Source organism: Vigna unguiculata, chromosome 5, assembly GCF_037176805.1.
Source record: "Vigna unguiculata cultivar grain cowpea cultivar isolate G323 ecotype 2 chromosome 5, ASM3717680v1, whole genome shotgun sequence".
Taxonomy (NCBI): domain Eukaryota; kingdom Viridiplantae; phylum Streptophyta; class Magnoliopsida; order Fabales; family Fabaceae; genus Vigna; species Vigna unguiculata.
In genome coordinates this window covers 14552296-14566954 of record NC_140796.1, presented here as the reverse complement: position 1 = coordinate 14566954, position 14659 = coordinate 14552296, and the positions used below count along the sequence as shown (strand labels likewise).

The 14659-nt window shown below is 36.0% G+C and overlaps 2 pseudogenes across 1 annotated transcript; both read left to right on the top strand.

The window, feature by feature from the left end:
* The first annotated feature begins 3747 nt into the window (after positions 1 to 3747).
* Positions 3748 to 9664, top strand: LOC146886118 (uncharacterized; annotated as a pseudogene). The gene is made up of 6 exons (XR_014994834.1): positions 3748 to 4496; positions 7758 to 8196; positions 8278 to 8404; positions 8508 to 8786; positions 8869 to 8973; positions 9057 to 9664. The product of XR_014994834.1 is annotated as an uncharacterized LOC146886118 (transcript).
* Positions 5249 to 7455, top strand: LOC146886119 (uncharacterized; annotated as a pseudogene).
* Positions 9665 to 14659: the final 4995 nt, after the last annotated feature.

Genomic DNA, 14659 nt, shown 5'->3' with positions numbered 1-14659 from the left:
TCGATTTGTGGCTTTTCGCAATGTTTTGTGGTTTTGGGTCACGAGTTGCGGCATGGTTCTGACAAAAGGTGTATGGTGTTTATGCGCAAGCATTAGCTAATATTTATGCAAGGTGTGTGGCGATTATACATGGGCATTGGTTAGCATTGATGCAGGGTGTATGGAAATTCTTGGGATGACTTAATTCGAAGTGGAAATTCTTGGAATGGTTTGATTCCAAGTGGAAATTCTTGGGATGATTTAATTTCAAGTGGAAATTCTTGGGATGGTTTGCTTCCAAGTGGAAATTTTTGGGATGATTTGATTCCAAGTGTAAATTCTTCGAATGGTTTAATTCCAAGTGGAAATTATTGGGATAGTTTGATTCCAAGTGGAAATTCTTGGAATGATTTGATTCCAATTGGAAATTCTTGGGATAGTTTGATTCCAAGTGAAAATTCTCGGGACGACTTGATTCCAAGTGATACTCCTTATGGTGGAGCATGATTGACAATGAAAATGTGTTTATTTTAATCTGGGTGGAAAATGTTGGACTGGTGAAAATAACACGTATTGAAAAACCCATATTGTTTAGGATAATCTAGGGGGTGAGTGTTAGTGACTATATAATGGACTTTAAGTTCATGATGTTCCTTGCCCCGAGTCAAAGACATTTCAAGCTTGTATTTGACTCTTCTTATTCCTTATACTCTTGTAATAAGAGCATTGTGAAGTTTGAGTTAAATTATTATTTTGGAGAGTATGGGTACTCATTGTCAAAGGGCATGAGAGAGTTATTTATGTGTTTCCCTGTATTTATTTTATTTCTCTATTAATAAAATGATTTTTTGAGGGTTTTGCCCAACAATATATACTAATAAAACTTCTCTTACTTTGCTTGTTACTAAACCATCCAAAGACAATATAGAAAATGTGTATAAAATTTTTCGGATAAACTCTGAACATGAGACGATGGTATAAATAGTGTCTTTATATAAGAATAATGATATTTTAACCTATCTTTTTTTACCCACTACTTCAATCACCATTAGATAATCTATTTTAATTAATTTTAGTGATGCGATGTGATGATCTAATGATGATTGAAGTAGTGGATTAAAAGTGAATAAAAAAATGGATTAAAACATCATTATCCTTATATAAATGACTTGTGATCACTAAATAATAAATAATATAACTCAAATATTTATCACAAACTTTTGTTTTAGACTTAGGCTTTTCTTTTTCTTATCTTTTAATATTATAGCAAAAGTGAATATACATTATTTTCCATTAATATATATCTACTCATCAATTATGAGGTATTTAATATATTTTCTTATAAAATATTCAACTACTTATATATTATAATTTAGTAAAAAGAAAATAATAACTGTTTGCACAACTTAAGTGATTACTTTAATAAAGTTTATTTCGTGAATTAAGCTTTAGTAGGTATAATAAGAGACTATCAACATTATACATAAATATCTTTTCTTTTAACGAGGATCTTAAATCCAATAAAGATTCGTTAAAAGATATTGAAATGATCATAAAATCTTATAAGAAAGTTATTAATAAAATATTTAATATGATAATTAGGATTTTAATTTGATTATATCACAAAATGTCTCGATTATGAATGTCAACTAAGTTGCAAAACAACAGAATAAAAAAATATTATAGTATAAATAAAATATGAGTAGATCGCTAGAGAAAAATAAGAATGAGAAATGATGATTCATCCATTATAATTAGGCTCAAAACTCACAAAGCTAAAATTTCTTTCACACAAGATTTAATCAAGTAATTCTTAAATCAACTCAATTATTAAAAATAAACTAATTAGGCACACTTCTAATTAATTCAATTATCCATTCAACATAAAACACAACTCCCATTTCAAAATTATGTTAGTTCCGATCAAATCATAAAATTCAATGTCAATATATTTTATTGAAAACAATGAAAATATTTTTAGTGCATTTCTTATGAGACATATTGGTTAAAAGTTTCACCAAGTAGGCTTTTAAGAAAGAGAGGTGTATTTACAATGAACTAACTTACAAACATTGTCTTTCCTAGCCACAACTTTCCTTGATTAATACTCACATAACTTTCTCAAAAGATATCAATTTTATTAAATGAAAATAAAAAAAAAATTAAAAAACAAAAAACAAAAACAAAAACAAAAATCCTAACTACAATTAGTTTCTCCCACACTTATTTCAAAAATTGTCCTTGATGGATTTATTTGGGGAGGAGACAACAATTTTTTTGACGTTTGACTTAATTTAGTCATATACCAAAATTTACTTTCCTTAATTTAATATGGTTCAAGTCATCTTGTACAATTTTATTAATTTTTTGTTTTTTATTGTTATAACTAAAATAGAAACAATACTATTAAAAAAATTTATAAAATATGTTCTACTTTTGGTAAAAACAAAAAAAATTAATATGCATGCAATTTAAATTTTTTATTGACCATGTTACCAAAAGAATTTGATTAGAAGTTTTTTATTCTAGCAACCTTTCTTCTTTCTCTATAATAATGTCATCAAAGATCACCACTGAAAACTTATTTTTATCCTTCGCATCAACAAACTTGATGTGTGGAGCATGATGCCTCAACTTAATTTGATGATCATCAAGTGTATTAGGATGGTTAACAAGACCGTCAATAATCTTCATAATCTCATCTTGTGAGCAAAAATCTTCACCTGAAGTAGTTTACTATGTTGCTTCATTAACAAGTTCAACAACATCTTTAGTAAAATTAATGTCAATCAATAGACATATTAGTATGAGCATCAATATATCCATCAATGTCCTATGATTCTATTATTGGTTGATTTAACCTTTGAATCTTGTACTCATTTACATCAACTATCAGTTGCCCCAACTGATTATGCATACTTTGTATTGTGACATTCATCATTTGATTCATTATAGCATAATGCACAATCAACATTTTCATAAGCTTTTCTAAAGTAGCCTCTCTAACTATTTCATTCATTAGTTAACTTAAATCATCAAACATTTGTTCTACTCTAATAGCCAAATTTAGAAGCCCATCCCCTATATTATTGTGAAGTGTTCTAAATTTTACAGTTTTAGCAAATCTTGGATGGAATTGGAGGGTGGTATTTGTAGTAAGAACTAATTCTACAAATTTGTTGTTACTTGCATTCTCCATCATGTCGTAAAGTATTATCTCATTTTATACCACTCTTGCTCAATATTTTTGCATCATTAATAAGCTTGTTGTGACGCCCCCGACTATTATGTAAATAATTATTATGTGATAAAAGATGGAATAAATTTTTCTTTTGTACAATAAGATTTTCCTTAAGAGAACATAAACAATAACATAACTTCATATATATAAGTCAATAGTTTACATCTCTATAATTGTTCATGAAATATTACAAAAATATGTATTTTGTATAATTTGAATAAAAGATTATATATTTTTAATATCTCTTAAAGGTATTAATATAAATTATCCACGAGTCAATCTTCAAAAGATTTCCCAATTTCCCAAACAACTTTCACTGAGTAGGTTCCTCTTCTACTCTACAATAGATACATATAAAAGAGAAATATGAAATGAGTGTGGTCTTTATAAGCTTTAAATATTAATCTTAATAAACTCAAGAAACAATACACACACTCAGGGCCTAGAATTTGACTTACAACCACAAGACTCAATTTCATCCACTATAAGAAAACTATTTATTACCGACGGATAAATTTCGACGGATATAAATCCGTCGGTAATTTATTTTTTCTGACGGATTTATCGATGGATATTCTTTGCGAACATTACCGACGGATTGATCCGTCGGTAAGTTTCCCAGATACTGTGCACTAATTTACCGACAGAACTTAATCCTTTACCGACGGATTATTTCCTTCGGTAATTTCCTCGCTGAAATTAAAATCGAATTTCGCTCTTCCCCCAATTCAGTTTCCCTAAAAACGCGAAAAGGAAGGTGTAGAGGGAGGAAGGTGCAGACTAGCGTGGTGGCGCGAGCGGTTCCGTCCAAGCCTTTTCCGATTCAAGGTTCTTCCCCGTGCCGGCGTGATGTTGCGACAGTGAGTGTGCCCTGGCCTTGCCGTGACGTTCGTGGGTGCGGCACAATCAACAGCAGGGAGCTCCGTCTGCGTTCTCCGTCGAGGTCACCGGCGTAGTGGAGTGGTGTGGTGCAGAGCAACCCCTTTTTCGATTGGACTTTACCGGTGCGACGCTGCCACCGTGAGCATGCCCTGAGCCGTCCGTGACTTCGTGGGTGCGGTGAAATTGAATTCACGATCTTCGTCAGCGTTCTCCGTCGAAGTCACCGGCGTAGTGGTAATTGACACTCTTCCTTTGATTTCTTTATCTCTCTACATATTCTCATTGTCGTTTTGTAATTGGTAAGGATTTTTTGGGGGGACCACCGTGGTTGAAGCTTTGGATTGAGCAGCTATCAATTTTTTGGGTGCTTAAGCGCGAGTGTGAGCCATTGCAGGTATGAGCTTTTTCTCTTTCTCTCTGGAGCGATAATTGATTGATGTTATTTTTTATTTGTATGTTAATTTGATTATGTGTTTGAGCTGGTAGGCAGAGATGTGGTGTATTTTTTGTTTGTATGTTAATTTGATTATGTGTTTGAGCTGGTAGGCAGAAATGTGATGGGGAGCAGAGTGTAAAGTGTGTGTTGATTGATTGAAATGGATAATTAAAGTGAAAGGTTAAATGTGCGTTTGGATTTTGAAATTTGGTTTAGAGTGCCCCCTCAAATTGTTTTTGTTTTGCAACATCTTGCAAGTAGGCTTTGGCCTCATGAGTGTAGTATATTTGGTGCTGCTTTACTAAAAATTTCCCTTCATCACTTGATGCTGGTTTTGTTACTGATTTATTATGTTGGTTTGCTCTTGATTACAATTCAATCATTCCCTCGTCTTTCCTTTACTTGAAAGGCATGAAGTAAAAAACGTATTAAATAATACATGAAATTTTAAGTGCAGTTCTATACAAACAGTTGTAATCATAGTTTGACTAGGTTCTTTCGATTACGACAATGATGAGTTTCATAACTCTTCAAATATCTTACCCAATAAGTGAGATATATATTCCCACAATATGATACTTTTGGGAACATCTCATTGTTTTACATGGCCTTCCATGTTGGACTTAAGTAATAATAGGTTTATTACTTAATTCCCATGTTCTTTCACTATCACAAATGTAACACTGTCTATCTTTGCCTTGTCATAGAACATGGGCGAAGTTCCCAGCCACCGTCGTTGGGTTTATGACCGTTGTTACAGTGGTAGGAGAGGCTTGAAGGAATCTTTTGTGATAGGAGTTGAAGAGTTTATCCAGACGGTTCGTCAATATAAATATTATGCTCTTGAGGGAGGGATTCGTTGTCCATGCATCAAGTGCGAATGTACTCGTATTTTGAAAGACGAAGAAGTTAAAGTTCATCTATACAAAAAAGGATTCATGCCAGATTACTGAATTTGGACATTTCACGGTGAAGAGGTGCCATCTGTTTATTTGGGTGAACATGAAAGATGTCTTCCTAGTTCAAGCACGGTTGTACCTACCTTTGAGATGAATCAAGCAATGTATATGCAAGAGATGTTGAATAATGCTCTTGGCCAACATGCTTCATTTGAACAAGTTAACGATAATTGTTTAGAAGAATCTCCAAATGAACTCACTCAAAGGTTTTACAATTTATTGGCAGAGGCAAATGAACCTGTCTTTGAAGGGGTAAGGGAGTCAAAGTTGTCCGTATGCATTAGACTTCTGGCCTTCAAATCGAACTAGAACATTCCCAACCAAGCATTGGACCAAATGGCAAAACTAATTTTAGATCTAACACCACCAAATAATCCTTTGCCGAACAATTATTATGAAGCAAAGAAATTAGTTTCAAAGTTGGGATTGGAATCTAAGAAGATTGATTGTTGTGTGAATGGCTGTATGCTTTTTTACGACAATGATAATGGAAAAAATGATGCATCCTTGCTACAATGCAAATATTGTGGGCAACCACGATACCGCACAAAACATCCAGAACAGAGGCAAAAAAACCAATACCATTGAAGTTCATGTTTTACTTGCCTATAATTCCAAGACTGCAAAGAATGTTTGCTTCAATGCAAACAGCACAACATATGACATGGCATTATGAGAACAAAATAGAAGGCATGCTACGACATCCATCTGATGGGGAAGCTTGGAAACACTTTGATCGAAAGCATCCATCTTTCGCCAGTGATCCCCGTAATGTGCGACTTGGTCTATGTATGGATGGCTTTAATCCATACATTCAGGCATCATCATTCCCGTATTCTTGTTGGTCAGTGATTGTTACTCCATATAATCTTCCACCTGAGATGTGTATGACTAAGCCTTATATGTTTTTAACGTGTCTTATACCAGGTCCATCTAATCCAAAGGCATCTATAGATGTTTATCTAGAGCCCTTGATTGATGATTTGAATAAGTTGTGGAATGGTATTTGGACGTATAACGTTTCAAGGAAACAAAATTTTCTAATGCGGGCAGCTTTGATGTGGACTATTAATGATTTCCCTGCATATGGGATGCTATCCGGTTGGAGCACACACGGTAGATTATCTTGTCCACATTGTATGGAGCACACTAAGTCATTCACATTAACTTATGGTCGGAAAAGTTGTTGGTTTGATTGTCATCGTCGATTCTTGCCCATAGAACATCCGTTTAGGAGGAACAATAAGGCATTTCGGAAAGGGGAAGTTGAAAAGGATGGGCCACCTCCGATTTTGACCCCATCACAAGTATGGCGAAGAGTCAAAGATTTTCCAAAAGTAACTGAAAGTGGTGTGACAAGGATGAATGGGTATGGAGAATGGCATAATTGGACTAAAAGAAGCATCTTTTGGGATCTTCCATATTGGAAAGATAACTTGCTAAGACATAATCTTGATGTGATGCACATCGAAAATTTTTTTTTTTTTGACAACATCTTCAACATGGTGATGAATGTAAGCGGCAAGACAAAAGATAATGACAAGGCAAGAAGAGATATAGCTTTGTATTGTCGACGGAGAGACTTGGAGTTGCAGTCACAGACTAATGGGAAGTTGCTGAAGCCAAAAGCAAATTACACCTTAACAAAATATGAAGCTAAAATAGTTTGTCGTTGGATCAAAGAGCTTAGAATGCCAGATGGTTATTCTTCTAACTTGGCAAGATGTGCAGATACTGAAAAAGGTAGTATTCATGGTATGAAAAGTCATGATTGTCATGTCTTCATGGAGACAATACTTCCTATTGCGTTTAGCTCATTACCAATGCATGTGTTAAATCCTCTAATAGAAAGTAGTCACTTCTTTAAAGATTTGTGCTCAACGATATTAATGGGGGACTCAATAAGAAGATTGGAGGAAAATATTCCACTTATTCTTTGTAAATTGGAACGAATATGATAATGAAGAAGAAGAAGAAGAAGAAGAAGAAGAAGAAGAAGAAGAAGAAGAAGAAGAAGAGGAAGAAGAAGATGAAGAAGATGATGATGAAAATTATGATGAAGAGGATGATGATTAAAGAAGTGTTTGAAGCCATTTACATTGAAAGTAGAATTGTATTATGACTTAATTTAATGATCACCTATTAGTTAAATCTTTATGATGCTTTTCATTTTCTTGCAAATTTTAGATTATAATTTGATTGATACATGATTAAGCTTTCCACTTCTTTACCATATTCTCATAGTTTCAATTTCACTTAGTTTTCAATGACATTCGGACGTTCATCTAATCCTGATAACGGGAAGGAGATTGTAAAACGTAAAGAAAAGAGGGCGCCAAAAAAGACCCGCTATGTTATGAGGATTCCTGGCATTGTAGCATCCACATCCATTCCACCCCCTGCCACTGGCACACATAGTGCACCCATACAGTCCCCCTCTCCAGCTGTTGTACCATCACCATCTCCATCCACCCCTGTTGTGGTACCCACACCACCCCCTTCTGTGGTACCCACACCACCCCCCTCTTTCACCTACAACAACCTTCTCCCTTATTGTCTGGTGCTTTGCACAATATTGCTATACCTTCCCCATCATCAGTCCCTTCTCCTAATATTGTTGGCACCTCAGATACTACTGATGCGGTTGATGTTGACCCTCCTCTTCATGAGCGACCCATGATTGAACATTTTAATCGAGGGTAATACTTTCTATCAAGTTAAAAATTTATTTCATTACAACTTGTGTTCTTTTATATGACTTTTGTTTAATGAATATGCAGATTTCTTCCTTCTAGGGTTGCTTCCCAGGTCGTCACACAGTCTATTAAGCAACAATTTATGATAGCTTGGCCGTCATGGGGAGCAATACCTCCAGAAGACAAAGAACATTTCTGGCAATGTTTTAAGGTAACATGTCATCACACTTATTCTCTTATCATTCCTTCTATTGGTTAACACTGAACTGTCTTTTCACTATTATTGTTGATTTGCACTTTATTCATTGTTATAGAGGAAGGTGCAGTGGAAACCTGAGCATGAAGCAGAAATTCATAAAAAATTTCACAGCAAAGCATCTCATAGACTATCTGAGATGTTTAGAGAGGCTCAGAATGCAGGCCAACAACCTTACTGGCTAGGGGATGATGTTTGGAATAATTTGCTAGCACATTGGAATTCTCTTGCGTACAGAAATAAGTGTGTTACAGCGCGAAGGAACCGAGGTTCTAAAAAGGGTGGAAGCCTACACACTGGGGGTTCCATTACCACCCATGAGCATGCCATTCGTATGGTAAACAAACCTCCAATCTTAATTAAGTTATTGAAATTGTATCATTTTTAGAATTTCTGTATATGTATTTGTTTTGTTACAGGCAAAGGAGCTAGGACGAGCTGCTCATATTGATGAGGTATTTCAGCAAACTCATATGCGCAAAGGAACTGACCAGTTTGTTGATGAAAGATCTCGGAGGACATATGTAAGCAAACACTTTAAATTTATTATAAGAAAACTTCAATTTTATCTTATTTAACTAATTTCTCATTATTTTATTTAATATAGGAACAATTTGAGAATAGACTTTCACAAGTCAGATCAGAACAAGGCTCATGTGCTGGTGGATCACAAGATATCATTGATGATCCTGCTGCAGATGATACGATTAGGACAAAGTGTTGGGTTGAGGTTATCGGGGGTAAGAATAAAGGAAAAACATATGGGACAGGACAACTTGCAGGTGGAAGCAGTGGCATAAAGCCCTAATCTACTGCATCCACCTCTAGTGCTGAAGAAGTTACCTTCCTCAAACAACGACTGCAAGAAACTGATGAAAAACTAAAAGCAACTAATCAACGATTGCAAGAAAACGATCAGGCTTATGCAGAATTGAAAGGTCAATTTCAGTCGTTACAGAACATACTCCTGACACTTCTGCCTCCTGACCAACAAGTCCTTCGACAGGCTGTATCCAACCTAACACAGTCTCAGCAACAGCCTGCACCTGCCCAACCTACAACAGTCCAACCAAGCACTGAGCAGCCTGACCAAGTGCAGCCCAACCCAATTCCAGACCCTGCAGACCCTGCTGATTCTGATGATGACTATGTAGATTATTAGAGTTTATGACTTATGACATTTATGTTTAAACTTAGTGTACATTTGACATTGTCTTTGCATCACAACTTATGTTTGATTGTTCATATTGAATTTGGAAGTTCCTTATTAGATATCTTGTATGAATTTATGTAGTTTATATGAGTTGATTGTAAATATGCAGGTATGTACTGAATTGGCAGGTCTGCTTGTGTTGAATTGGCAAGTCTGCTTATGTTGAATTGGTGTGATAAATTATATATTACAAGTGATTCTGCAGTTTTGGTGTATTTTATCGAAGGATTTACCGACGGATATATTCGTCGATAATGTGCACAAGACAACTTTTTTATGATATCACTTCCGAAGGATTTACCGACGGAATCTTCCTTCAGGCAACCTTTATCGACGAATTTCGGCCGTCAGAAATTATCGACGGATGATGTCCGTCGATAACTACCGACGGATAATTCCGTCGGTAATTTCTGACGGCCAGTATCCGTCGGTAAATATTACAGACTGGCCTTTTATCGACGAAATTTTGCCCGTCGCATTTCCGTCGGTAAAACTAAATTACCGACGGATTTTTGGCTTTACAGATGGAATATGACCGTCGGTAATTACTGTTTTTTTTGTAGTGATCTTGTAAGACATATGGATCCATATTCCACTTTTGATGATCCACTATGAACATCAGAAGCCATTTTGGGAAATGATTAGGTAGTTGAGATTTCTCTTAAAAACATTGGTACAATCATAATTATTTTTTTCTCGAAAATATTAGTGATTTATAGGCCCATAAAAGAGATGTATACTCACTGCCTAACCTTGGCAATGTCGAGCAATCGGATAATCTCAAGTTTAGCCTATGAATATCCTAGTCCATGGTGCTATTCTGAACTATTTAGATACTCATCTACTTGGTAAAACTTCCTTAGACCCCATCATGGTCCTTGCCTTTCATCACACATGTACTAAACTGTGACTTTGCAAATACAAACACTCAAACATTGGTGTTATCTCAACTTATTGAAACCAAACTTAAGTTTCTTTGTTGACTGACATACTCTTGGACATATTGAAAGATCATAAAATGTGATGACTATCAAGTTATGTCATTCTTGACCAAAAATATATATACACCATACACAGATAATATAAAATAACAATAAAACATATAAATAACTTTCTTTTATCCAAGCTCACTGAATAAAATAATATTTACTTTTACTTTATTTTTGTATTTTTTAAATTATAAAATAATGATAAAACAAAATAAGAATCAAAGCAAGACTTTAAATAATTAAATATATACAAATTAGAATGTTATAAAATAAATTATAAATTAATATAAAGACCCATGTAAAACTGGAGATAAATGAAATGAACAAATAGGACCAATACGTAACTAGAGATAAATTACCAAAATAAATAAACAGGACTAGTGCATAATGGGAGACAAATAAAATAAAATAAATACACTACAACATATTTGCGAGGGAATAATCCCTAGCTAATCCCTCGTTGATCCCTCGTAAAACGTTTTAGCGAAGGATTAGCGAGGAAACAATGAGGACATTGAACCCTAGCTAAATTATAGGTAGCTAAATAGCGAGGGAACTACTCCGTAGCTAATCCCTAGTTAATTCCTAGCTAATCCCTAGCAAATTGGTTGTAGCAAATCCCTAGCTAATCCCTAGCAAACTAGTTGTAGCAAATCCCTAGCTAATCTCTAGCAAAATGTTTGTAGCAAATCCATAACTAATCCCTAGCAAAATGTTTGTAGCAAATTCCTAACTAATCCCTAGCAAACTAGTTATAACAAATCTCTCGCTAATCTCTAGCAAACTAGTTGTAGCAAAACCCTAGCTAATCCCTAGCAAAATATTTGTAGCAAATTCCTAACTAATCCCTAACAAACTAGTTGTAGCAAATCCCTCGTTATTCCCTCGCAAAATGATTGTAGTAAATTCCTCGCTAATCCTTAGCAAATTGATCCATAGCTAAACATTGACTAATCCCTAGCAAAGTGATTGTAGCAAATTTCTCACTAATCCATAGCAAACTGGTCCTTAGCTAAACCCTAGCTAATCTCTTGCCAATTGTAATACTTTATCTCTAGCTAATCTAGCAAAATTCTAGCAAATTGCATTATACAAACATATTTCATGCTCTTATTATTTTTGTAACATATAAAATGCATTTAATTATCAATATTATGTAAAATTATAATAAATCTTGCCACCCAATTTATATGAATCATGTCAAATTTTATCATATTCAAAATATTCAAAGTCAAAAACATAATAAAAGTTTTTAAGCATAACAATTAGAACAATTGTTGACAAGCAGATAGGGTGAGCTGATGAAAATAGACAAAACATAGAAAATAACACAAGATAATGAATACACTCATCTTTTCATTCTACTTAGTTCTTGGCCAAGACCTCAACCCCAAGGCTTTTCAGCCTACAAATCACACGAAATGGTTAGCCTTGGACTCGAGAATATGATGCTCACACCAATCTGCCCGTTCGTGGTCCTACCTCTACGAACCTCCCCGCTCGTAGTCCTGCTCTACGAACCTCCCCGCTTGTAGTCCTGCTCTACGGACCTACCCGCCCGTAGTCCAACACATGTGATCCACTAGCCACGTACCTCCCCCGCACGCATCATCTCTCAAGCGTGAGCACGGAACATACAAACCTACCTCGCTCGTATCCCCACACGAGAGTAACTGGATATGAACCTCCCTGCTCATATCATCACATGTTAACCACCATCCATGAACCTACCCGCTCATGGCACAGCATCTCCCGATCCAAGTATAGCATCATTGCTTAAAACGCAACACATACACAAGTCAAAGTCTACAGGGTTTCCGCCCAGCGCAGCCCCAAGCGCCGCCAGGCGAAACTAGTCCAGACCGCCTGGAAGGTGTGATGGGTCGAACCTTTGTTCATATTAAATATTTAAATTTTGGGAATTAACATTATTTTCGCGCTTAAGAAATGATATTAGTTGCATCATATTTGTTTGGATAATCTTAAGTTAAATAACGCAACTAGAATTTGATTTAAGTCCTTAAGATTATGAATAGTGAATATTTTAAGTCATAAAATAAGTCCCAAAATAAGAATTTTTCGAGAGAAATAGTTCAGGTACTAAATGCACCTCCAATTCTCATGTTCAGACGCCTTTTTTCCAATTGGAATATCTATTTCTGAAAAAAAACATATTTGGAGCTAACTGCTCCCGCTGTTTTCAGGTTTACACCCCCTTCTGTGATTGAACTTTCAATTTCTGTTCTGCACCCCTCCTTTTTACTAAGCTACACCCCTAATGTCACTTAAAATCTAGTCCACCAGATTTCGCCACATGACAATCCTCCACTTACTAAATTAACCAATGATAGTTTGCCACATCATCAATCCTCCACTAACTCAAATCACCAATCAATGTTTGCCACGTCCGACTGCCACTGCAGCTCGCCGGACGCAGCCCCCGTCGCACCTTCGTCGGAAAACATCGCCACCCATCGCTTCCAGAGGCTCGAACCTGCATCTCCCCCGCCACCGCGTCTCCTTTATCGCGCCTCCTTCTTTTCCACACGTCCTGCTGCTGGAACCTCCATGGTCGCACCATTCGAGCTCGCCGGAACAGTCTAGCATCTCCGACAACACCCGCACCAACACTTCTCCATCCTCGCGCGTGAGCCGCCAACTTGACGCCGTCCACCATGCGAAACCACCTCAATAGCGTCTGCACCTGCGCCATCGTCGCGCTCACGTCAGAACCACCATGGCTGCACCGGTATCGCACCACGTCGAGACCTGCAGCAGCCACAACCACTCACGGAACCACCACCAAACCCTCATTGATCTCCTTCACTATGAGGGAAACCGTGATTCTGTGATGCAACGGAGAGCCTCCGCCATTCGCGAACCTCTGATATGCGAAACGCACCTTGCGGCAACCCTCACGACAGCCAAACCCTAATGGGGAGAGAGAGACTACCTTGACATGTGGCAATCTCTCAATGGATTGTCAGAAAGTCAAGACTGGTCAACTAGTCAACTTTGAGCACGGGCGGTCAACAGTGGTCAACTTTGGCCCCTTTGATCACCAATAGTCTCCTTAGCACCACCTCAATTTAGCTCCTCTAATTCACTTACTAATCATTATTTTTCCTTAATTTCGTGCACCTTACAATGCTCTCAAAAATCTAGCCTCCAAACCCCTCTATTCTCTCCTAATTTGTCTTTTAATGGTGTCTTAATTAACGAAAATGACATTAAAACCAATTTTAATTGTCATTCAAAGTCACTTATAGACTGTTTTCCCAACCTCCCTTGGCTGCTCATTCATCTAGGATTTTCTTCACCCTTTCACCTTCATGCCAAAACTAATTTTAGCAAAAAGAAAGTTTAATTTAAAATTACCAAGGTTTGAACCAATGACCATGTCAATGCCAATTCAATGCATAACCATCAAACCAATTCATGTTTCTTAATATTTAATATAATTTTATGATCTTATTATCACTCAACATGATCAAGCATATTATTAGAAATAATAATAAATTAGACAACACACAATTGGCATACATACGACTTGAACCTAAGTCTTCTCACATAAACCAAGTACTCCCAACCACTTGAGTTAGTACTCTTCCACATCATATAAATAAATAATTAATACCTTAAAGGCTCCCACTACCCGCATTTATTAATTAATTAATTATTTAATTATTTAATTTTTCACGGGTCTTACAGACCTGTCATGCACGGTGAAGCTTCTAGTGGATAATAAATCTGCTATTGATTTAGCCAAACATCCAACCTCACATGGGAGGAGCAAACAAATTGAGACACGCTTTCATTACATTTGAGACCAAGTCTGCAGTGAGAAACTAGTCATTGAATATTGCAAGTCAGAAATTCAGCTTGCAAATTTATTCACCAAAGCCTTTAAGGCTGAGAGATTCATTTGGTTGAAAGATGCTATAGGTGTTGTAAATATAAAGATGTTTTGACTTAAGGAAGGCATGTTAGGTGTTTAAGTCAAAATTA